Consider the following 23,813-nt stretch of genomic DNA (forward strand, 5'->3'; position numbering starts at 1 on the left):
CTTGCTTTCAAGTCAACAGAACCTGTGTCACTCAAGGAAAAGCAATCTTTTACCTGCTGTGCCATGCTCATGGCAGCAGCAATGCAGATGCCAGCAGCTGATGCCCACAAGGACAGCCAGCCTGGACTTATTTTCATTACATATCTTTGTCCTGATGTCCTTCTAGAAGCAGGAACATTTCTCCATCTCAGCAGAAGAGGGCAGGAGAGTTCCAAGTTGCAGGCACACTCTCCCCTGTTTATCTGGCACTCAAAGAGAAACAGAAAATGAAAACCAGATGTGGTTCCCTGCCCATGGCAAACACCAGCCTTTCCATCCTTACAGTCCTTCCTGACATCAGCACTAATTGAAACAACATACCACTCACCTTTGCCATGTCTGGCAGAGGTTGCAGCTCTTTCTATTGCATCCCTCTAGCTGTCAAGTCAAAAGCTCCTATGTCACACAAGGAAAAGCAATCTTTTACATGCTTTGCCATGCTCATGGCAGCAGCAATGCAGATGCCAGCAGCTGATGCCCACAAGGACAGCCAGCCCGCACTTATTTTCATTACATATCTTTGTCCTGATGTCCTTCTAGAAGCTTGGACATTTCTCCCTCTGAGTAGCAGAGGGCAGGAGAGTTCCAAGGTGAGGGCACACTCTCCTCTTTTTCTGGCACACAAAGAGAAGATGAAAACAAGCTGTGTTTCCCTGCCCATGGCAAACACCAGCCTTTCCATCCTTACAGTCATGCCTGACATCAGCACTAATTGAAACAACATCCCACTCACCTTTGCCATGTCTGGCAGAGGTTGCAGCTCTTTCTATTGCATCCCTCTAGCTTTCAAGTCAAGAGCTCCTGTGTCACACAAGGAAAAGCAATCTTTTACCTGCTTTGCCATGCTCATGGCAGCAGCAATGCAGATGCCAGCAGCTGATGCCCACAAGGACAGCCAGCCTGGACTTATTTTCATTACACATCTTTGTCCTGATGTCCTTCTAGAAGATTGGACATTTCTCCCTCTCAGCAGCAGAGGGCAAGTGAGTTCGAAGTTGAGGGCAAACTATCCCATGTTTATCTGGCACTCAAAGAGAAAGGGAAAATGAAAACCAGATGTGTTTCCCTGCCCATGGCAAACACCAGCCTTTCAATCCTTACAATCTTCCTGACTTCAGCAATAATTGAAACAACATCCCACTCACCTTTGCCATGTCTGGCAGAGGTTGCAGCTCTTTCTATTGCATCCCTCTAGCTTTCAAGTCAAGAGCTCCTGTGTCACACAAGGAAAAGCAATCTTTTACCTGCTTTGCCATGCTCATGGCAGCAGCAATGCAGATGCCAGCAGCTGATGCCCACAAGGACAGCCAGCCTGGACTTATTTTCATTACATATCTTTGTCCTGATGTCCTTCTAGAAGCTTGGACATTTCTCCATCTCAGCAGAAGTGGGCAGGAGGGGTCCAAGGTGAGGGCACACTCTGCTCTTTATCTGGCACTCAAAGAGAAAGAGAAAATGAAAACCAGATGTGTTTCCCTGCCCATGGCAAACACCAGCCTTTCCATCCTTACAGTCCTCCTGACATCAGCAATAACTGAAACAACATCCCACTCACCTTTGCCATGTCTGGCAGAGGTTGCAGCTCTTTCTATTGCATCCCTCTAGCTTTCAAGTCAAGAGCTCCTGTGTCACACAAGGAAAAGCAATCTTTTACCTGCTTTGCCATGCTCATGGCAGCAGCAATGCAGATGCCAGCAGCTGATGCCCACAAGGACAGCCAGCCTGGACTTATTTTCATTACACATCTTTGTCCTGATGTCCTTCTAGAAGATTGGACATTTCTCCCTCTCAGCAGCAGAGGGCAAGTGAGTTCCAAGTTGAGGGCAAACTATCCCATGTTTATCTGGCACTCAAAGAGAAAGAGAAAATGAAAACCAGATGTGTTTCCCTGCCCATGGCAAACACCAGCCTTTCCATCCTTACAATCTTCCTGACTTCAGCAATAATTGAAACAACATCCCACTCACCTTTGCCATGTCTGGCAGAGGTTGCAGCTCTTTCTATTGCATCCCTCTAGCTGTCAAGTCAACAGAACCAGTGTCACTCAAGGAAAAGCAATCTTTTACCTGCTTTGCCATGCTCATGGCAGCAGCAATGCAGATGCCAGCAGCTGATGCCCACAAGGACAGCCAGCCTGGACTTCTTTTCATTACATATCTTTGTCCTGATGTCCTTCTAGAAGCTGGAACATTTCTCCATCTCAGCAGAAGAGGGCAGGAGGGGTCCAAGGTGAGGGCACACTCTCCTCTTTTTCTGGCACACGAAGACAAAGAGAACATGAAAACCAGATGTGGTTCCCTGCCCATGGCAAACACCAGCCTTTCCATCCTTACAGTCATGCCTGACATCAGCACTAATTGAAACAACATCCCACTCACCTTTGCCATGTCTGGCAGAGGTTGCAGCTCTTTCTATTGCATCCCTCTAGCTGTCAAGTCAACAGGACCTGTGTCACTCAAGGAAAAGCAATCTTTTACCTGCTTTGCCATGCTCATGGCAGCAGCAATGCAGATGCCAGCAGCTGATGCCCACAAGGACAGCCAGCCTGGACTTCTTTTCATTACATATCTTTGTCCTGATGTCCTTCTAGAAGCTGGAACATTTCTCCATCTCAGCAGAAGAGGGCAGGAGGGGTCCAAGGTGAGGGCACACTCTCCTCTTTTTCTGGCACACGAAGACAAAGAGAACATGAAAACCAGATGTGGTTCCCTGCCCATGGCAAACACCAGCCTTTCCATCCTTACAATCTTCCTGACTTCAGCAATAATTGAAACAACATCCCACTCACCTTTGCCATGTCTGGCAGAGGTTGCAGCTCTTTCTATTGCATCCCTCTAGCTGTCAAGTCAAGAGCTTCTGTGTCACACAAGGAAAAGCAATCTTTTACCTGCTTTGCCATGCTCATGGCAGCAGCAATGCAGATGCCAGCAGCTGATGCCCACAAGGACAGCCAGCCTGGACTTATTTTCATTACATATCTTTGTCCTGATTGACCTTCTACAAGCTGGAACATTTCTCCATCTCAGCAGAAGAGGGCAGGAGGGGTCCAAGGTGAGGGCACACTCTGCTCTTTATCTGGCACTCAAAGAGAAAGAGAAAATGAAAACCAGATGTGTTTCCCTGCCCATGGCAAACACCAGCCTTTCCATCCTTACAGTCCTTCCTGACATCAGCACTAATTGAAACACCATCCCACTCACCATTGCCATGTCTGGCAGAGGTTGCAGCTCTTTCTATTGCATCCCTCTAGCTTTCAAGTCAAGAGCTCCTGTGTCACACAAGGAAAAGCAATCTTTTACCTGCTTTGCCATGCTCATGGCAGCAGCAATGCAGATGCCAGCAGCTGATGCCCACAAGGACAGCCAGCCTGGACTTATTTTCATTACACATCTTTGTCCTGATGTCCTTCTAGAAGATTGGACATTTCTCCCTCTCAGCAGCAGAGGGCAAGTGAGTTCGAAGTTGAGGGCAAACTATCCCATGTTTATCTGGCACTCAAAGAGAAAGGGAAAATGAAAACCAGATGTGTTTCCCTGCCCATGGCAAACACCAGCCTTTCAATCCTTACAATCTTCCTGACTTCAGCAATAATTGAAACAACATCCCACTCACCTTTGCCATGTCTGGCAGAGGTTGCAGCTCTTTCTATTGCATCCCTCTAGCTTTCAAGTCAAGAGCTCCTGTGTCACACAAGGAAAAGCAATCTTTTACCTGCTTTGCCATGCTCATGGCAGCAGCAATGCAGATGCCAGCAGCTGATGCCCACAAGGACAGCCAGCCTGGACTTATTTTCATTACATATCTTTGTCCTGATGTCCTTCTAGAAGCTTGGACATTTCTCCATCTCAGCAGAAGTGGGCAGGAGGGGTCCAAGGTGAGGGCACACTCTGCTCTTTATCTGGCACTCAAAGAGAAAGAGAAAATGAAAACCAGATGTGTTTCCCTGCCCATGGCAAACACCAGCCTTTCCATCCTTACAGTCCTCCTGACATCAGCAATAACTGAAACAACATCCCACTCACCTTTGCCATGTCTGGCAGAGGTTGCAGCTCTTTCTATTGCATCCCTCTAGCTGTCAAGTCAACAGGACCTGTGTCACTCAAGGAAAAGCAATCTTTTACCTGCTTTGCCATGCTCATGGCAGCAGCAATGCAGATGCCAGCAGCTGATGCCCACAAGGACAGCCAGCCTGGACTTATTTTCATTACATACCTCTGTCCTGATGTCCTTCTACAAGCTGGAACATTTCTCCATCTCAGCAGAAGAGGGCAGGAGGGGTCCAAGGTGAGGGCACACTCTCCTCTTTTTCTGGCACACGAAGACAAATAGAAGATGAAAACCAGATGTGTTTCCCTGCCCATGGCAAACACCAGCCTTTCCATCCTTACAGTCCTCCTGAAATCAGCAATAACTGAAACAACATCCCACTCACCTTTGCCATGTCTGGCAGAGGTTGCAGCTCTTTCTATTGCATCCCTCTACCTGTCAAGTCAAGATCTCCTGTGTCACACAAGGAAAAGCAATCTTTTACCTGCTTTGCCATGCTCATGGCAGCAGCAATGCAGATGCCAGCAGCTGATGCCCGCAAGGACAGCCAGCCTGGACTTATTTTCATTACATATCTTTGTCCTGATGTCCTTCTACAAGCTGGATCATTTCTCCATCTCAGCAGAAGTGGGCAGGAGGAGTCCAAGGTGAGGGCACACTCTGCTCTTTATCTGGCACTCAAAGAGAAAGAGAAAATGAAAACCAGATGTGTTTCCCTGCCCATGGCAAACACCAGCCTTTCCATCCTTACAGTCATGCCTGACATCAGCACTAATTGAAACAACATACCACTCACCTTTGCCATGTCTGGCAGAGGTTGCAGCTCTTTCTATTGCATCCCTCTAGCTTTCAAGTCAAGAGCTCCTGTGTCACACAAGGAAAAGCAATCTTTTACCCGCTTTGCCATGCTCATGGCAGCAGCAATGCAGATGCCAGCAGCTGATGCCCACAAGGACAGCCAGCCTGGACTTATTTTCATTACATACCTCTGTCCTGATGTCCGTCTAAAAGCTGGAACATTTCTCCCTCTCAGCAGCAGAGGGCAAGTGAGTTCCAAGTTGAGGGCAAACTATCCCATGTTTATCTGGCACTCAAAGAGAAAGAGAAAATGAAAACCAGATGTGTTTCCCTGCCCATGGCAAACACCAGCCTTTCAATCCTTACAATCTTCCTGACTTCAGCAATAATTGAAACAACATCCCACTCACCTTTGCCATGTCTGGCAGAGGTTGCAGCTCTTTCTATTGCATCCCTCTAGCTGTCAAGTCAAGAGCTCCTGTGTCACACAAGGAAAAGCAATCTTTTACCTCCTGTGCCATGCTCATGGCAGCAGCAATGCAGATGCCAGCAGCTGATGCCCACAAGGACAGCCAGCCTGGACTTATTTTCATTACATATCTTTGTCCTGATGTCCTTCTAAAAGCTTGGACATTTCTTCATCTCAGCAGAAGAGGGCAGGAGGGGTCCAAGGTGAGGGCACACTCTCCTCTTTTTCTGGCACACGAAGACAAATAGAAGATGAAAACCAGATGTGTTTCCCTGCCCATGGCAAACACCAGCCTTTCCATCCTTACAGTCCTCCTGAAATCAGCAATAACTGAAACAACATCCCACTCACCTTTGCCATGTCTGGCAGAGGTTGCAGCTCTTTCTATTGCATCCCTCTAGCTTTCAAGTCAAGAGCTCCTGTGTCACACAAGGAAAAGCAATCTTTTACCTGCTTTGCCATGCTCATGGCAGCAGCAATGCAGATGCCAGCAGCTGATGCCCACAAGGACAGCTAGCCTGGACTTATTTTCATTACACATCTTTGTCCTGATGTCCTTCTAGAAGATTGGACATTTCTCCCTCTCAGCAGCAGAGGGCAAGTGAGTTCCAAGTTGAGGGCAAACTATCCCATGTTTATCTGGCACTCAAAGAGAAAGAGAAAATGAAAACCAGATGTGTTTCCCTGCCCATGGCAAACACCAGCCTTTCAATCCTTACAATCTTCCTGACTTCAGCAATAATTGAAACAACATCCCACTCACCTTTCCCATGTCTGGCAGAGGTTGCAGCTCTTTCTATTGCATCCCTCTACCTGTCAAGTCAAGATCTCCTGTGTCACACAAGGAAAAGCAATCTTTTACCTGCTTTGCCATGCTCATGGCAGCAGCAATGCAGATGCCAGCAGCTGATGCCCACAAGGACAGCCAGCCTGGACTTATTTTCATTACATATCTCTGTCCTGATGTCCTTCTACAAGCTGGAACATTTCTCCATCTCAGCAGAAGTGGGCAGGAGGGGTCCAAGGTGAGGGCACACTCTGCTCTTTATCTGGCACTCAAAGAGAAAGAGAAAATGAAAACCAGATGTGTTTCCCTGCCCACGGCAAACACCAGCCTTTCCATCCTTACAGTCCTTCCTGACATCAGCACTAATTGAAACAACATCCCACTCACCTTTGCCATGTCTGGCAGAGGTTGCAGCTCTTTCTATTGCATCCCTCTAGCTTTCAAGTCAAGAGCTCCTGTGTCACAAAAGGAAAAGCAATCTTTTACCTGCTGTGCCATGCTCCTGGCAGCAGCAATGGAGATGCCAGCAGCTGATGCCCACAAGGACAGCCAGCCTGGACTTATTTTCATTACATATCTTTGTCCTGATGTCCTTCTAAAACCTTGGAAATTTCTTCATCTCAGCAGAAGAGGGCAGGAGGGGTCCAAGGTGAGGGCACACTCTGCTCTTTATCTGGCACTCAAAGAGAAAGAGAAAATGAAAACCAGATGTGTTTCCCTGCCCATGGCAAACACCAGCCATTCCATCCTTACAGTCCTTCCTGACATCAGCACTAATTGAAACAACATCCCACTCACCTTTCCCATGTCTGGCAGAGGTTGCAGCTCTTTCTATTGCATCCCTCTAGCTTTCAAGTCAAGAGCTCCTGTGTCACACAAGGAAAAGCAATCTTTTACAAGCTTTGCCATGCTCATGGCAGCAGCAATGCAGATGCCAGCAGCTGATGCCCACAAGGACAGCCAGCCTGGACTTATTTTCATTACACATCTTTGTCCTGATGTCCTTCTAGAAGATTGGACATTTCTCCCTCTCAGCAGCAGAGGGCAAGTGAGTTCCAAGTTGAGGGCAAACTATCCCATGTTTATCTGGCACTCAAAGAGAAAGAGAAAATGAAAACCAGATGTGTTTCCCTGCCCATGGCAAACACCAGCCTTTCAATCCTTACAATCTTCCTGACTTCAGCAATAATTGAAACAACATCCCACTCACCTTTGCCATGTCTGGCAGAGGTTGCAGCTCTTTCTATTGCATCCCTCTAGCTTTCAAGTCAAGAGCTCCTGTGTCACACAAGGAAAAGCAATCTTTTACCTGCTTTGCCATGCTCATGGCAGCAGCAATGCAGATGCCAGCAGCTGATGCCCACAAGGACAGCCAGCCTGGACTTATTTTCATTACATACCTCTGTCCTGATGTCCTTCTACAAGCTGGAACATTTCTCCATCTCAGCAGAAGTGGGCAGGAGGGGTCCAAGGTGAGGGCACACTCTGCTCTTTATCTGGCACTCAAAGAGAAAGAGAAAATGAAATCCAGATGTGTTTCCCTGCCCATGGCAAACACCAGCCTTTCCATCCTTACAGTCCTTCCTGACATCAGCACTAATTGAAACAACATCCCACTCACCTTTCCCATGTCTGGCAGACGTTGCAGCTCTTTCTATTGCATCCCTCTAGCTTTCAAGTCAAGTGCTCCTGTGTCACACAAGGAAAAGCAATCTTTTACCTGCTGTGCCATGCTCATGGCAGCAGCAATGCAGATGCCAGCAGCTGATGCCCACAAGGACAGCCAGCCTGGACTTATTTTCATTACATATCTTTGTCCTGATGTCCTTCTACAAGCTGGAAAATTTCTCCATCTCAGCAGAAGAGGGCAGGAGGGGTCCAAGGTGAGGGCACACTCTGCTCTTTATCTGGCACTCAAAGAGAAAGAGAAAATGAAAACCAGATGTGTTTCCCTGCCCATGGCAAACACCAGCCTTTCCATCCTTACAGTCCTTCCTGACATCAGCACTAATTGAAACAACATACCACTCACCTTTGCCATGTCTGGCAGAGGTTGCAGCTCTTTCTATTGCATCCCTCTAGCTTTCAAGTCAAGAGCTCCTGTGTCACACAAGGAAAAGCAATCTTTTACCTGCTTTGCCATGCTCATGGCAGCAGCAATGCAGATGCCAGCAGCTGATGCCCACAAGGACAGCCAGCCTGGACTTATTTTCATTACATATCTTTGTCCTGATGTCCTTCTAGAAGCTTGGACATTTCTCCATCTCAGCAGAAGTGGGCAGGAGGGGTCCAAGGTGAGGGCACACTCTGCTCTTTATCTGGCACTCAAAGAGAAAGAGAAAATGAAAACCAGATGTGTTTCCCTGCCCATGGCAAACACCAGCCTTTCCATCCTTACAGTCCTTCCTGACATCAGCAATAATTGAAACAACATCCCACTCACCTTTCCCATGTCTGGCAGAGGCTGCAGCACTTTCTATTGCATCCCTCTAGCTGTCAAGTCAAGAGCTCCTGTGTCACACAAGGAAAAGCAATATTTTACCTGCTGTGCCATGCTCATGGCAGCAGCAATGCAGTTGCCAGCAGCTGATGCCCACAAGGACAGCCAGCCTGGACTTATTTTCATTACATATCTCTGTCCTGATGTCCGTCTAAAAGCTGGAACATTTCTCCATCTCAGCAGAAGAGGGCAGGAGGGGTCCAAGGTGAGGGCACACTCTGCTCTTTATCTGGCACTCAAAGAGAAAGAGAAAATGAAAACCAGATGTGTTTCCCTGCCCATGGCAAACACCAGCCTTTCCATCCTTACAGTCCTCCTGAAATCAGCAGCAACTGAAACAACATCCCACTCACCTTTGCCATGTCTGGCAGAGGTTGCAGCTCTTTCTATTGCATCCCTCTAGCTTTCAAGTCAAGAGCTCCTGTGTCACACAAGGAAAAGCAATCTTTTACCTGCTTTGCCATGCTCATGGCAGCAGCAATGCAGATGCCAGCAGCTGATGCCCACAAGGACAGCTAGCCTGGACTTATTTTCATTACACATCTTTGTCCTGATGTCCTTCTAGAAGATTGGACATTTCTCCCTCTCAGCAGCAGAGGGCAAGTGAGTTCCAAGTTGAGGGCAAACTATCCCATGTTTATCTGGCACTCAAAGAGAAAGAGAAAATGAAAACCAGATGTGTTTCCCTGCCCATGGCAAACACCAGCCTTTCAATCCTTACAATCTTCCTGACTTCAGCAATAATTGAAACAACATCCCACTCACCTTTGCCATGTCTGGCAGAGGTTGCAGCTCTTTCTATTGCATCCCTCTAGCTTTCAAGTCAAGAGCTCCTGTGTCACACAAGGAAAAGCAATCTTTTACCTGCTTTGCCATGCTCATGGCAGCAGCAATGCAGATGCCAGCAGCTGATGCCCACAAGGACAGCCAGCCTGGACTTATTTTCATTACACATCTTTGTCCTGATGTCCTTCTACAAGCTGGAACATTTCTCCATCTCAGCAGAAGTGGGCAGGAGGGGTCCAAGGTGAGGGCACACTCTGCTCTTTATCTGGCACTCAAAGAGAAAGAGAAAATGAAAACCAGATGTGTTTCCCTGCCCATGGCAAACACCAGCCTTTCCATCCTTACAGTCCTTCCTGACATCAGCACTAATTGAAACAACATCCCACTCACCTTTGCCATGTCTGGCAGAGGTTGCAGCTCTTTCTATTGCATCCCTCTAGCTTTCAAGTCAAGAGCTCCTGTGTCACACAAGGAAAAGCAATCTTTTACCACTTTGCCATGCTCATGGCAGCAGCAATGCAGATGCCAGCAGCTGATGCCCACAAGGACAGCCAGCCTGGACTTATTTTCATTACATATCTCTGTCCTGATGTCCTTCTACAAGCTGGAACATTTCTCCATCTCAGCAGAATTGGGCAGGAGGGGTCCAAGGTGAGGGCACACTCTGCTCTTTATCTGGCACTCAAAGAGAAAGAGAAAATGAAAACCAGATGTGTTTCCCTGCCCATGGCAAACACCAGCCTTTCCATCCTTACAGTCCTTCCTGACATCAGCAATAATTGAAACAACATCCCACTCACCTTTGCCATGTCTGGCAGAGGTTGCAGCTCTTTCTATTGCATCCCTCTAGCTTTCAAGTCAAGAGCTCCTGTGTCACACAAGGAAAAGCAATCTTTTACCTGCTTTGCCATGCTCATGGCAGCAGCAATGCAGATGCCAGCAGCTGATGTCCGCAAGGACAGCCAGCCTGGACTTATTTTCATTACATATCTTTGTCCTGATGTCCTTCTAAAAGCTTGGACATTTCTCCATCTCAGCAGAAGAGGGCAGGAGGGGTCCAAGGTGAGGGCACACTCTGCTCTTTATCTGGCACTCAAAGAGAAAGAGAAAATGAAAACCAGATGTGTTTCCCTGCCCATGGCAAACACCAGCCTTTCCATCCTTACAGTCCTTCCTGACATCAGCACTAATTGAAACAACATACCACTCACCTTTGCCATGTCTGGCAGAGGTTGCAGCTCTTTCTATTGCATCCCTCTAGCTTTCAAGTCAAGAGCTCCTGTGTCACACAAGGAAAAGCAATCTTTTACCTGCTTTGCCATGCTCATGGCAGCAGCAATGCAGATGCCAGCAGCTGATGCCCACAAGGACAGCCAGCCTGGACTTATTTTCATTACACATCTTTGTCCTGATGTCCTTCTACAAGCTGGAACATTTCTCCATCTCAGCAGAAGTGGGCAGGAGGGGTCCAAGGTGGGGGCACACTCTGCTCTTTATCTGGCACTCAAAGAGAAAGAGAAAATGAAAACCAGATGTGTTTCCCTGCCCATGGCAAACACCAGCCTTTCCATCCTTACAGTCCTTCCTGACATCAGCAATAATTGAAACAACATCCCACTCACCTTTGCCATGTCTGGCAGAGGTTGCAGCTCTTTCTATTGCATCCCTCTAGCTTTCAAGTCAAGAGCTCCTGTGTCACACAAGGAAAAGCAATCTTGTACCTGCTGTGCCATGCTCATGGCAGCAGCAATGCAGATGCCAGCAGCTGATGCCCGCAAGGACAGCCAGCCTGGACTTATTTTCATTACACATCTTTGTCCTGATGTCCTTCTAGAAGATTGGACATTTCTCCCTCTCAGCAGCAGAGGGCAAGTGAGTTCCAAGTTGAAGGCAAACTATCCCATGTTTATCTGGCACTCAAAGAGAAAGAGAAAATGAAAACCAGATGTGTTTCCCTGCCCATGGCAAACACCAGCCTTTCAATCCTTACAATCTTCCTGACTTCAGCAATAATTGAAACAACATCCCACTCACCTTTGCCATGTCTGGCAGAGGTTGCAGCTCTTTCTATTGCATCCCTCTAGCTGTCAAGTCAAGAGCTCCTGTGTCACACAAGGAAAAGCAATCTTTTACCTGCTTTGCCATGCTCATGGCAGCAGGAATGCAGATGCCAGCAGCTGATGCCCACAAGGACAGCCAGCCTGGACTTATTTTCATTACGTACCTCTGTCCTGATGTCCTTCTACAAGCTGGAACATTTCTCCATCTCAGCAGAAGAGGGCGGGAGGGGTCCAAGGTGAGGGCACACTCTGCTCTTTATCTGGCACTCAAAGAGAAAGAGAAAATGAAAACCAGATGTGTTTCCCTGCCCATGGCAAACACCAGCCTTTCCATCCTTACAGTCCTTCCTGACATCAGCACTAATTGAAACAACATCCCACTCACCTTTGCCATGTCTGGCAGAGGTTGCAGCTCTTTCTATTGCATCCCTCTAGCTTTCAAGTCAAGAGCTCCTGTGTCACACAAGGAAAAGCAATCTTTTACCTGCTTTGCCATGCTCATGGCAGCAGCAATGCACATGCCAGCAGCTGATGCCCACAAGGACAGCCAGCCTGGACTTATTTTCATTACACATCTTTGTCCTGAAGTCCTTCTAGAAGGTTGAACACTTCTCCATCTCTGCTGCAATGGTCAAAAAGGGTCCAAGTTTAGGGCACACTCTCCTCATGGCCTCTTGCACTCAAATACAAAGGGAACATGAAAACCAGAAGTGTTTCTTTGCCCATGGCAGACACTAGCCTTTCCATCCTGACAGTCCTTCCTACAATCACCTGGAATTGAAACAACATCCCCCACATCTCTTTTTTGAACTTATTCATGCATGAATAATAATAATGAGAATTTTTCTGTAAATCTTATTTCTGCATGGAAACGATCAGATAACCGGAGCTTTTTTCTCTAAAACAATCCAGGTAATTTGCATTGCTTATCTATGTACACAAAATGTTTTGTCCTTTCATCTCAAATATCAATACATCTGGCAATATAATACAGAAAAAGTATTTACAGACATTTTTGGACATAGATCACTTCTGGTCAAGTGGGAAAGAATCCCTTAGCTGCAATCATGACATTCTTTTATCACTTTCTCTGATTTAGCCAGTGTTACTAAAAGGGAAATAAGACACAGGCTTTCGATAGCAGCTGCCAATTTAAGAACAATAATAAGTTTTATTATTCTTGGCTAAGATCAAAGTCCCACATTTCAGGATTATCTCCAGCTCATCAAGTATAATTAACAGTTTTGGATAGCCACATTATTGTATAGCAATATTGTCTTCCTGCAAGGAATTTCATTGTTTTGACACGTGCCACAGGTTGTTAATATACTGCCTGATTACCATTTATTTTTTTTATTGGCTTATGATGACCACAGAAAATTATACAGCAACACCATAAAAACTTTAAATCCTATCCCATGTATCTGCATTCATACGAAAATAATATTGGAAAGCATTGGTGAAACTAAGATTACAAAATGAAGCAGAGGACAATTTCAGTGAAAGCCTGCAGGTTTTACTTCTCTGCCCATTTCAAACCCCTGAAGACATCCACGGGTTTCCTGCTGTGGGACACAGGCACTCACCTGCAGCTCAGCACTGCCTGCTCATGCCTGCGCACACCTTCAGGCTGGAACCAAGGAAATCCTCAGCAAAGACATCAGTACACTTTTGTTAGGATGACTTTCATAAGGAAGCATCAAATATTTCTTCACGAGAAATACTGCAAGTCCCTTTGACACTAGCCCTTATTTTAAATGTTTAGATTTGTGCTTCATTCAGGCGTGCTGTCACTCACAAAAAGATTTTTATTCTTTTGTTTTTTATTCTGAGGAACAGAGTGATTTCTGCCTTGTTTACTGACTGTAGGCACAGCAATACTCCTGCACCTTCAGGGAAAAGGCAAATCCATCTCTTTCACACCCTACTTCTATCAAGCTCACTCACCTTACAAGGTATTTATTGCAAGCAGCTCTTCCAAAAATGGAGATTAGCAGAACCTGCAACCCAGGACACCTCAGTAAGCCAGTACTTTTCATCTCCTGAAGGTGTAGGTAGACACAGAGCTGGAACATCTTTTCCAGAGCTGTGTGATGCTATCTCATCTGTGTTCCCTTACTGTTGACTCAGTTTCACTTCTTATCTAACCTGGTTGCATCCCAGGATTTCTGGTGCCAAAAATAAACTGACAGCTTTCATCACTAGTTAAAAGGAAACTGCAATAGGAAAAGCAATTTTTCTGATTTCTCTGTTGATCAGAGATGCTTCATGCAAGCCTGATGCGGTAGAAACAATATCAGCTTTAGAATGACAGTCATTAGAGCAGAATCCTTTCACTGATGAAATCCCACAGTCCTGATTCATACAAGACTGACACTGGAGGACACAGTAGTTTAGATGAGAGCGCATTAAAAATGACTAAGTTAAGGTCTCAGCAAAGAGTGACAAGTATGAAAAAAAGAAGTTGCAGAAACTGCTTCAGTTTGGCACTCTGGCATAAAGTATGACAACACACAACCTGCCTGTGCAGTTCCAGAAGCAGAAGAAAGCCGTCAACCAGGACTTGTTCTCATCTGCTCTGAAAGTCCACTGGGACAAGGCCACTTTTCTCTGACGTGCTTCCAGAAGTATCACTTCTGAGCACTGTGCCAGGGAGTTACCAAGATACTGTTTATGTGTACAAAGGAGAAAAAGACGTCTGTCTGGAAACAGACATTGACTTGAAGGAGAAGCAGCATTTTCCAGAGTACTTCAGAAAGAACTGAGCACTGCCCCAAGAGCTTCAGAGCGGCAGGCTGTCACAGTGTGCCAACCAGCTCAGCTGTGAGTTGGCACTGAAGCTGCACCACAGGGAGAACAAAGCCCCCTGTGCACCCTTGGAGAGCCAAGGGTTGGAGATTCATGAACCTTGAGCTCCTTTCCAACCCGGGCCATGCTGTGATTCTGGGATTCTCACCTTTGCCTCATCTGGCAGAGGGAGGCAGCTCTTTCTCTTGTCTCCCTATGGCTGTCAGGTCACCAGGGCCAGTGTCACACAGGGAACTGCAAACACTGTGTGTGCTGTGCCCTGCCCATGGCAGCACAGAGGCAGCTGCCAGCAGCTGATGCCCACAAGGACAGCCAGCCTGGACTTCCTTTGATTCCTTCCCTTTGGATCAGCGTCCTTCAGGAAGGCGGAACATCTCTCCAGCTGAGCAGCAGAGGACAGCAGGGCTTCGTTGTCTGGGCATGTTCTCTTCTGGCCCTCTGGCCCTCACAGACACAGGAGGAGGACACAGAGGCTGCTGTAACACAGCCAGCCCTGCCTCTCAGGTCAGCTCTCAGGCCATCCTCTCTCCCCTCAGCAGCAGCTCACTGTTCTGCACTCCTCTGGCCTGGGCTGGCAGAGGTGTGCAGCAGTTCTGCTGATCTCCCAGTGCTGGCCATGTCTGCAGTGCCTGTGTGAAAGACACAGGAAGCTGCCAGCATTGCACTGCTCTGCTGTGCCCCTGCCATCACCGAGTTTGCTGTCAGCAGCTGCTGCTACACGTCCATTCAGGCACAGGCCTTTCCTTCCTGGCCCTCTTTCCCCCCCTCTCTCCTCTGCTCTCTCTCGTGCTCCCCTTTGGCCTGGGCTGGCTGAGCAGTGCAGGCCTTGTTGTTGCTCCCTGGGCCAACTACGTCACGGTTCCCCGTGACTCTGCCAGCTGCTCTGACACAGCGACTGCGTCCTCAGTGTGGATTCCAGAATGCGACAGACGTCCAGAGAAGACTTCCAGGGCTGATTGGAACATGCTGCCATCAAGAACTGCCATGGCTCAGGCCCCCTGGGAATCTGCTCACAGCGAAAGCTGCTGTCACTCTGTGTGGGCACAGCCTTGTCTGTGTAGGCCTGCTCACACTGCAGCCCCTGTCTGCACCAGAACCGTGCCGATCCACCTTCTCTTGGCCTCCTTGCCTGCATGGAAAAGGGCAGCTTGGGCTGAAGTCCCTCAACTTTCAGATGGCCGAGTGAAGTCTCTGAGCCCTGGTGACCCAGCAGGGACAGGGAGGTGATTGTTCCCCTCTACTCTGCTCTTGTGAGGCCCCATCTGGAATACTGCGTCCAGGTCTGGAGCCCCCAGTACAAGAAAGACAGGGAGCTGCTGGAGAGGGTCCAGAGGAGGGCCACAAAGATGATCAGGGGACAGGAGCACCTCCCCTGTGATGACAGGCTGAGGGAGCTGGGCTTGTTCAGCCTGGATAAAGAAGGCTGCGGGGTGACCTCATTGCAGCCTTTCAGTACCTAAAGGGAACCTACAAACAGGAGGGAAATCAACTCTTTGAAAGGGTGAAGCAGGACAAGGGGAAATGGTTTTAAGCTGAGGGAAGGGAGATTTAGGTTGGACGTCAGGGGAAATTCTTTACGGAGAGAGTGGTGAGGTACTGGAACAGGATGCCCAGGGAGGTTGTGGATGCCCCTTCCCTGGAGGTGTTCAAGGCCAGATTGGATGGGGCCCTGGGCAGCCTGGTCTAGCTTTAGGTGGAATGGTTGGTGGCCCTGCGTGTGGCAGGGGGGTTGGAGATTCATGATCCTTGAGGTCCCTTCCAACCCTTGCAATTCTGTGATTCTGTGATTCTGTGACCCACTCAGCTCTTCAGCCTGCTGACCTGGTCTGCTTGGGCTGTCTTAAAGGGCAGAGGGCACGTTATCCTAATGTCCCCACATACATCCCTCTTAGCATACTGTAGTCCAGTTCCTAAAAGGACACCTGCACAATCTCTCTGAATGTTAATCAACAGGTAGTTAGTTTTCACTGGTGATTCGCTATGTGTTTAGTCAGAGGTGCAATGATTCTAATTGTGAGAGAAAGAAATTCCCAGTTGTCATCTGGTGGAACACACTTCAGACTGGAATTGTACTTGTGGGCATCTGTTGCTGGAAAATTTAATGTCAGTAAACTGCCTAGATAATGACAGAATGAGGGTGACAATAGAATGGTACGTAATCACAGTGCAATGAAAAAAGTATGCAGGGTGCAGGAAGGGAGGTGTGGACATTCTGAGTTGCAACTCTGTATTTGCTCCAGAAAGCTCTATCAGAATGGAAGACTGAAGGAAATACTTTGAGTGTTTTTTTAATGTGACTGGATAAAAGATCCATGTGGCAAATTGAATAACTGAGTGGTAAAGGGACATAGATACCTCACTGTTTCATGGAACCTTTCAATTAAGCACCTGAGCACTGTGTACAGGACTTGGGAATATAAGTATTAGAGGATCATGGAATATCTTTATTTGGAAGGGACCTCGAGGATCATGTATTCCACCTCCTGGTTCCACACCAGACCTCCTATGGGTCAAGCCCTGTGTCTGAGAGCATTGTGCAAATGCTCTTTGGCCTTTGTCAGCTCAGTGCCAAACCACTGCCCTGGGGAGCCAGTGCCAAATTCCATGTATCTAGTTCATCCTACAGAATGATGCCAAGAACAGTTATAGAGATCGACTTACAAACAAAATTCTTGTCTTGAATTAATGGTACACTCACCATTTAAAAAAAAAAAAAAAAAAAAGAAGAAGAAGAAAAAGAAAAAAAAAATCAAAGCCACATTCTTACGCTGGCATTTTACAGTATTGTCAGATTTTTGTAATTCTGATGTGTCAGATCAAGGTTCTCTCATCATGAAATAATGACCAAATTCTCCTTTCAGATCTAAACATACAAATGTTAAAGGCAACAGTGCTGTTCAAGAGTACATTACCACCTCAAACACTGCTTTGGCTATAAAACTGAAGGTAGGAAGGAATTTTGTCAAGGAGTTAGAAGAAAACATGTAAGTGTAGATTTAAAAGCAACCTGTATTGTTACTTAGAGTTTGATATAGTGTAATCCAATGCACAGTACTTGTAACGTGTGTTTTACAAAATGCTGTGCAATGTAGGCATCTATTAAGATAAATGCTGCAAGTTCTCATATGTCCATGACCTTTTCAAACAGTTCCTTACTCCTACACATCACTACGAGTAGTTCTTCTGTCAGGAAGGATCACATGAGTAATTAACCTGTGACCTTAAGTTTGGAATTAAATGCATACAGTGGAAGTAAGAGCTGTGGGTTATTTTGCTCTTTCAGTGTTGAACAGCCGAGGTGTTTTGTTTTGGAGGGTGGACAGTGATGGGACAAGTGGGGAGTGGCTTTAAACTGAGACGGGGGGTGTTGAGGTTGAGGTTGGATGTGAGGAGGAAGTTTTTCAGCCAGAGGGTGGTGAGGCACTGGAACAGGTTGCCCAGGGAGGCTGTGGATGCCCCATCCCTGCAGGCATCCAAGGCCAGGCTGGATGTGGCTCTGGGCAGCCTGGGCTGCTGGCTGGCAGGTTAGAAACCCAACATGACTTTATTGCAGCCCTGGGTGCAGGGGGATCACTGCTCCTCGCATGCACACAGAAGAGCTGGAGCACACAGGTGATGTACATTCCACTTGTGAACATTCCTGCAATTGCAGAGAGCGTGCGCCTGTTCCAATCACTGCTGCACAGATTAAAAACTCATTGCAGATGAGCTGTTTTGGTGTGGGGTTCTTGCCAACGGTCTGCAGTGGCTGTGTGATTCCTCGGGGAGTTGCTCTCCAGCCCAAAGGTCATGTCCTAAGTCGACCAGATCCCGTTTGTGTCCAGAAATGGCTGACAACAGATCAGCTGCTGGTCAAGTTTCTAACAGCACACTGGCCTTGCTCCAGTGTCTGTGTCATCAGCCCCAGCACATACGGTGCACCTCTTCAAGGCTTTGCAACACTGAGACTCTGCACTTGGGCTCCAGACATCCTGCTGCACCAAGAGGTTATTCTAGCTTTGGTATCTTGCAACTTTGTATATAACTACATCACTGTAATCATAAATGTCTAGGAGCATGGAGATGGAGAAATTAATCTTCCTGTAATTCTCTGTACTGAAGCCCCATGGTTGTCAACACCTAATGCAATATTGAAATTTCAGTTGAGAAATTGAAAGCTGTCCCTAACAAAAAAACATCTGCATTTGTTATTGAAATCACACTGAGGATCAAGAAATCCAAATGCTTCTAGCATAACCACGATTATAGGCAGTGTTTAGACAAGCTCTTACAGGAAAACCATGAACACAAGGCTTAGGAGAGACTAAGTGATGCACTCTGCAGGAATACTCATGGAAGTCTTCACAGTGCAGGAGTCTGATCTGATTACAGATGCTGTGCTTTAAGTACCCCTTATCATATCTTTTTTTTCACTGTTGTGCAGGGGTTGGACTCAGTGATCTCTGCAGGCTGGAGATGCTGTTTGCTAATGGCAGATGGAGAGAGGAAAAGCAAGTGCAAGGCATGCTGTGCATAGCCACCACATGGCATCTGCACCATTTCCCCCTGCACCAAGGAGGAGCAGCTCACAAGCTTGGCCTGGGCCAGGGAAGGGAGCAGACAAACATCTGGACCGACCCCAAACGAGCTGGTTCTGCAGGTTGGGTGTCTTCTGCTGCTTGTCTCACATCCTGCTGCTCAGCGGTAGATTTGTTCCTGCTCAGTGCTAACAGGAAACTCACACAGCATTTCTGTTTCAGCTGTGCCAACGCTTTGATCCCTTGCTGCTTGGATGGGGCGTTTGAAGAATGATGCCTGTGCTGATGTCCAGCCAGGCTTTGGGGATGAGTCTCCACACCAGGGTCCGTCTGACAGGACTGAGGGCTGGGGATCGGGCCAGGTCGAGTCCAGCGTGCTTTGCTCTTGTTCTTAGTGCTTGTTTTTGCTCAGGAGGGCAGGAGGTGAACCTCGTGAACCAATGCCTGCAGATGGGGTTTGCAGAGAAAGAGGTCCTGCAGGCCTTGTGTGACAGCCACGGAGCTGCAGCGAGGCTGCATCAGTGTAAAACACCAGAGATCCATGGAGGTGTGAAGGGGAGCTGTGGGCTGCAGTCACGCAGGAAGGGATGTGCATGCTCGGGGTTTGGTTGTTGTGTGTGTGTTAAGTGACTGTGATACCACTGCTGGGTCAGTGTGAGTGTACGGAACAAGTGTGACAGCCTTTTTGATGGAGCCCTGTGAAAGGAGTCCTATGGACTTGAGATCCAACTATCAGCCTGTGGGCATCATCCAGGAGTTGGGGTAGGGGATGAGGCAAGGGAAGGTGGTGTAAGAAGGTGATAAAGCAGTCTGGCAGCAGTTCTGTGTTTCTCCCATCTCCTGCTTTATTTCCTTCCAGGTGAAATAGATGGGTGCTGCAACATGCCCTTGAATGTAACAAAACCCACTCTAGTGTGGATTTGACATGGGCCCAGCACTGCAAGGTACGCTGCTGGGAGGAAGCGTCCATCTGGCTGAGGGCAGGAAGGCCCTCCAGAGGGATGCACTGAGGCCAGTTGTGCGAGGCTCAACAAGAGCAAGCGCCAGGTCCTGCGCTTTGGTCATGACGACCCCGTGCCAGCTTCTCCAGGATTTGGCTGGGGTAGAATTCCAAGCAGCCCCTGATTCCAGAACGTTGGGCTGGGCTGTTGGAATCTTCTGCCCTTGTGACTGGTCTTGCCTCCCCACCCTGTCCGTCGTGGTGGAGCAGCCTGGTGGCCCTCAGTGATGTCATAAGGGCTAGAATGAGGGGAGGAGCAGTGCGTGCTGCGTCCCTTCATTGGAGCGCTGGAGCTCTGACTGAGCAGCTCGCTTGTTGCACTTGTGCACCGACTGCGTCCCTTTGTCTTCACACCGTCCTGTGCAGCACTTGTAGGTAAGCTGAGACAGTGTGGGAGAGACGGGGGGACAGTGAGTGCTGAGAACTGCTGGCTGGCGGAGCTCATAGGATCACATTATCTCCATCAGCAGAGGGGTGGCCATGAGGGACAGGGAGGTGATCGTCCCCCCCTGCTCTGCTCTTGTGAGGCCCCAGCTGCAGTACAGTGTCCAGAAAGACAGGGAGCTGCTGGAGAGGGTCCAGAGGCGAGCCACAGAGATGATCAGGGGACAGGAGCACCTCCCCTGCAAAGACAGGCTGAGGGAGCTGGGCTTGTTCAGCCTGGAGAAATGAAGGCTGTGGGGTGACCTCATGGCAGCCTTCAGTACCTAAAGGGAGCCTAAAAAGAGGAGGGGAATCAACTCTTTGAAAGGGTAGATAACAGCAGGACAAGGGGAAATGGTTTTAAGTTGAAAACTTAAGTTTTTAAGTTGAGGGAGGGCAGATTTTGGTTTTTCCCTCGTAGTCTTTGCTAAACCGTGGAAGCAAACTGACCTGCTCTTTCTCTCTCCTCTCTCCACCCTCTGCCTGCTTCCCTGCTGCAGCTTTTGCTCGTGGAAGATCAGAGCGTAGTGACAAGGAACGGCTGCGGATTCGTGAGATTTGTCTCCCTCGTTCTGATCTCTTGCCAGGTACCTGCCATGGTTTGTCCCCCCACATGCTTTAGCAGCCCGTGACGCCCCGTGTTTAGTAACACAGCCTCATCCAGCTTTGATGGGACGCTGGTCACGTGTGGGTTTTCTCCACGTGCTCTGCAGCTCAGCCCTCAGAAGGATGCTGTCTGTGGTCCTGTGACCAGCTGGTCTTAAGGAAACCAATCCCTTAGGCAAAGAGTCCCAGCCCCAGCTTGTGCAGAGCTGCACAGCATCACCAGGGACACCAGCAGGCGTGCTTGGGCTGTGTGAGTGTGCCCGACAGCTGTAGGGAGCACAGCAGAGATGTGAACAGAGAACATAAAAGTGTGTTTCTTTTCAGTTCCAGCTTGTCACACCTACGCTGATGGCTGTGGCGTGCAGCGAGATCAGCTGTGGGCCTGACCTGGCATGGACAGAGGTAGAGTATGAAGCTCTGATTGGTCTTTGTTCCCTGACTGCAGCCAGCAGAGTGAGCCGCAGATGTGCTCTCCTGCTTTCCAAGAGAGCTCCTCTGTGGCAAGACAGTAGTGCAAGTGTGGCAAGTTTTTAAAAGTACCAGAGCCATCTCGGCTGTTGTGTTTGTCCTCTACTGACTTTTCCCTTGAAATGGCTGCAGGAACAACAATCATTCTCTGCTCTGTTTGGCCTCGCTGTTGGTTGGACTGCTCAAGAGAGCTGCTTGGTGCTTGCAATGGCACTGTTTGCACCTTGTAACTGCAGCCGTAGCTTTGGTTTCCCTCTTCACGGTCTCCTAGCATCTGAAACAGTCAGCCTTCCTGCACAAAGAGCGCAGGAAAGGTGGGGGCAAAATGGACAAGGCCACCTGTCTGCATCAGTGCCATTGCTGATTAGTCTGGGTGGGGAGAGATGCATCTTTGCTGGCGTGTGCCTGCTGCACACCAGGAAGAGAAACAGCCGTTATTAGACTTGCAGTTCCTTCTGAAGTGCCCATGATAAGGACCGAGTGCATTTCCTGCAGCTTTCTCTGCAGATGTGCTCCTCACCTTGAAGTCCTCCTTGTTGGTTCCCAGCTCCTCACCGTGGCCTGTGCTCTCTGTTTCAGACTGAGAACAAGGGGAAGCCCCTGCTGGACCATGAGGTGGCACCTGTGAATGTTCCAGCTATTGCTGCTGCCCATGCTATTAAGAGACACGTTGCCCAGGCAGCGGATGAACTCTCCTTTGAGGTAAGCAGTTCAAGGCGTTCCTTGTTGCTCAATTTTACAATGGCAAATGCCTTCAGAGCTGCACTGGTTCAAGTGCTCTCATGCTCGGCGATGTTTGGCAGTGCAGAAGAATGCAGTCATTTGAGCTGTGCTTTCCTCCCAGCCGTGCTGAAGCTGGGATTGACGTTGCAATCTCTTGCAGGTGGGAGACATCATCTGTGTCATCGACATGCCACCAAAGGAGCTGAGCCCCTGGTGGAGAGGCAAGCTCGGCTTCCAGGTAGGCACAAGCTTCAGACTGGAGAGTGCAACTTCAGTAAAGGCAGGAATCTCAGCTTAGAGCTGCTCTGCCTGCACAGGATGCCTAGTGGACATAAACAGTTTCCCTGTGTCGGTGTCAGAGGACCTTGCCTTTGGCTGCAAATGTTGAAAAATTATTACCTTTATGCTGTGAACTATGGCCATTTTCTGCTGGATAGACTTATGGAACGTCAGGCAAGCACGTTCCGAGGGAAATGTTACGTGGCTTTTGGTTTAACAGTTCAGATCTGAGAAGTGCTGCATGCAATAGTTGGCCTCTCTTTTCTTCTTGTTACAGGTTGGATTTTTCCCAGGGGAGTGTGTGGAACTCATTAATAAGAACATTCCTGAGGCACTCATCAACTCTGTGCCAAAGCCAGGTATGGATGTTACATTTGATGGTGTGGGGAAGCAAAATGAAGTCTTTTTTGGGGTGCGTTCCATGTTTAGTACCTCCTTTATCCATCCCACATTGTCCTCTGGGTTGATGATTCTTCATGCACACCATGGGGCAGAGATTTGGCCCAATCCTCCTATGTTTATGATTGGACTTGGCAAAACTATAGAATCTTCATAGAATGGCTTGGTTTAGAAGGGACCTCAGGGATCATCATGCTCCAACCCTCCCGCCTCAGGATGGTCTCCCAGCCCCCACATTTAATGTGAGACTAGACCAGGCTGCCCAGGGCCCCATCCAGCCTGGCCTTGGGCTCCTCCAGAGATGGGGAAAATCCCTTTTTGTATGTACTGGTTGGTAATGTTCTTCCCGTTCTGACGTGCTCTGTAGAATGTGCTGCGCTCAGCCTCTTCCAACGGAGCCAGACCTGAAATGACCTGGTTTCTTCCTTTTGTTGTGCAGTGCCCAAGAAACGCAGCAAGATCCTCACCTTCCTTCGTTCCTTGGTGAAGGCCCGCCCAAAGGAACCGACCGAGCGGGAGGTGGAGAAGGAAAGGGTGTTTGGCGGTGACCTGGGAGAGCATCTTCTCCACTCCGGTCGTGATGGTAAGGAGCTGCCCATTCCTGAGATCTTCCTCTGCTGGGCATCTAAAGAAGATGAAAGGGAGCTCATATCTAGCAGGGGGCAGGCTGATAGCCGTGGAGACACGTTTAATAGGAGTTGATGGCTGAAGGATAAAGTGAGGCGGATGCTCCTAAGAGACAAGCACATCTGTATTTGCTTCAGCCAAGCCTGGCTGGGCTTAGTGGATGGGATGTGAAGCACAGCCTGCAGCAGGACTTGAATCAGGAGCTCCACTGACGGCTGGCACGTGTTCTTCAGTCCCCCAGGTCCTCCAGAGCTGCGCTGAGTTCATTGAGCAGCACGGCGTGGTGCAGGGGATATACCGCCTGTCCGGCGTCGCGTCCAACATCCAGAGACTGCGGTAAGAGTGCTGCGACTGACACAGCCTGAGTGCATCTGGTGTGGCTTTGGGCTTGCCTTCCTCTCGCTCAACCGGGTTTGCGTCCCTCTCTCCAGGCAGGAATTTGAGTCGGAGCAGATTCCTGAGCTCACCGTCCGTGAC

At 48.5% G+C, this 23,813-nt stretch overlaps 1 long non-coding RNA gene across 1 annotated transcript; it reads left to right on the forward strand.

Moving 5' to 3' along the window:
* Positions 1-20,768: 20,768 nt before the first annotated feature.
* On the forward strand, positions 20,769-22,006 carry LOC149912336 (uncharacterized). The gene is made up of 3 exons (XR_016461751.1): positions 20,769-20,821; positions 21,165-21,242; positions 21,888-22,006. It is a non-coding gene; the product is annotated as an uncharacterized LOC149912336 (long non-coding RNA).
* The last annotated feature ends 1,807 nt before the right edge of the window (positions 22,007-23,813 follow it).

The sequence above is a fragment of the Phasianus colchicus genome, chromosome Z, assembly GCF_987193195.1.
Source record: "Phasianus colchicus chromosome Z, bPhaCol1.hap1.1, whole genome shotgun sequence".
NCBI lineage: Eukaryota > Metazoa > Chordata > Aves > Galliformes > Phasianidae > Phasianus > Phasianus colchicus.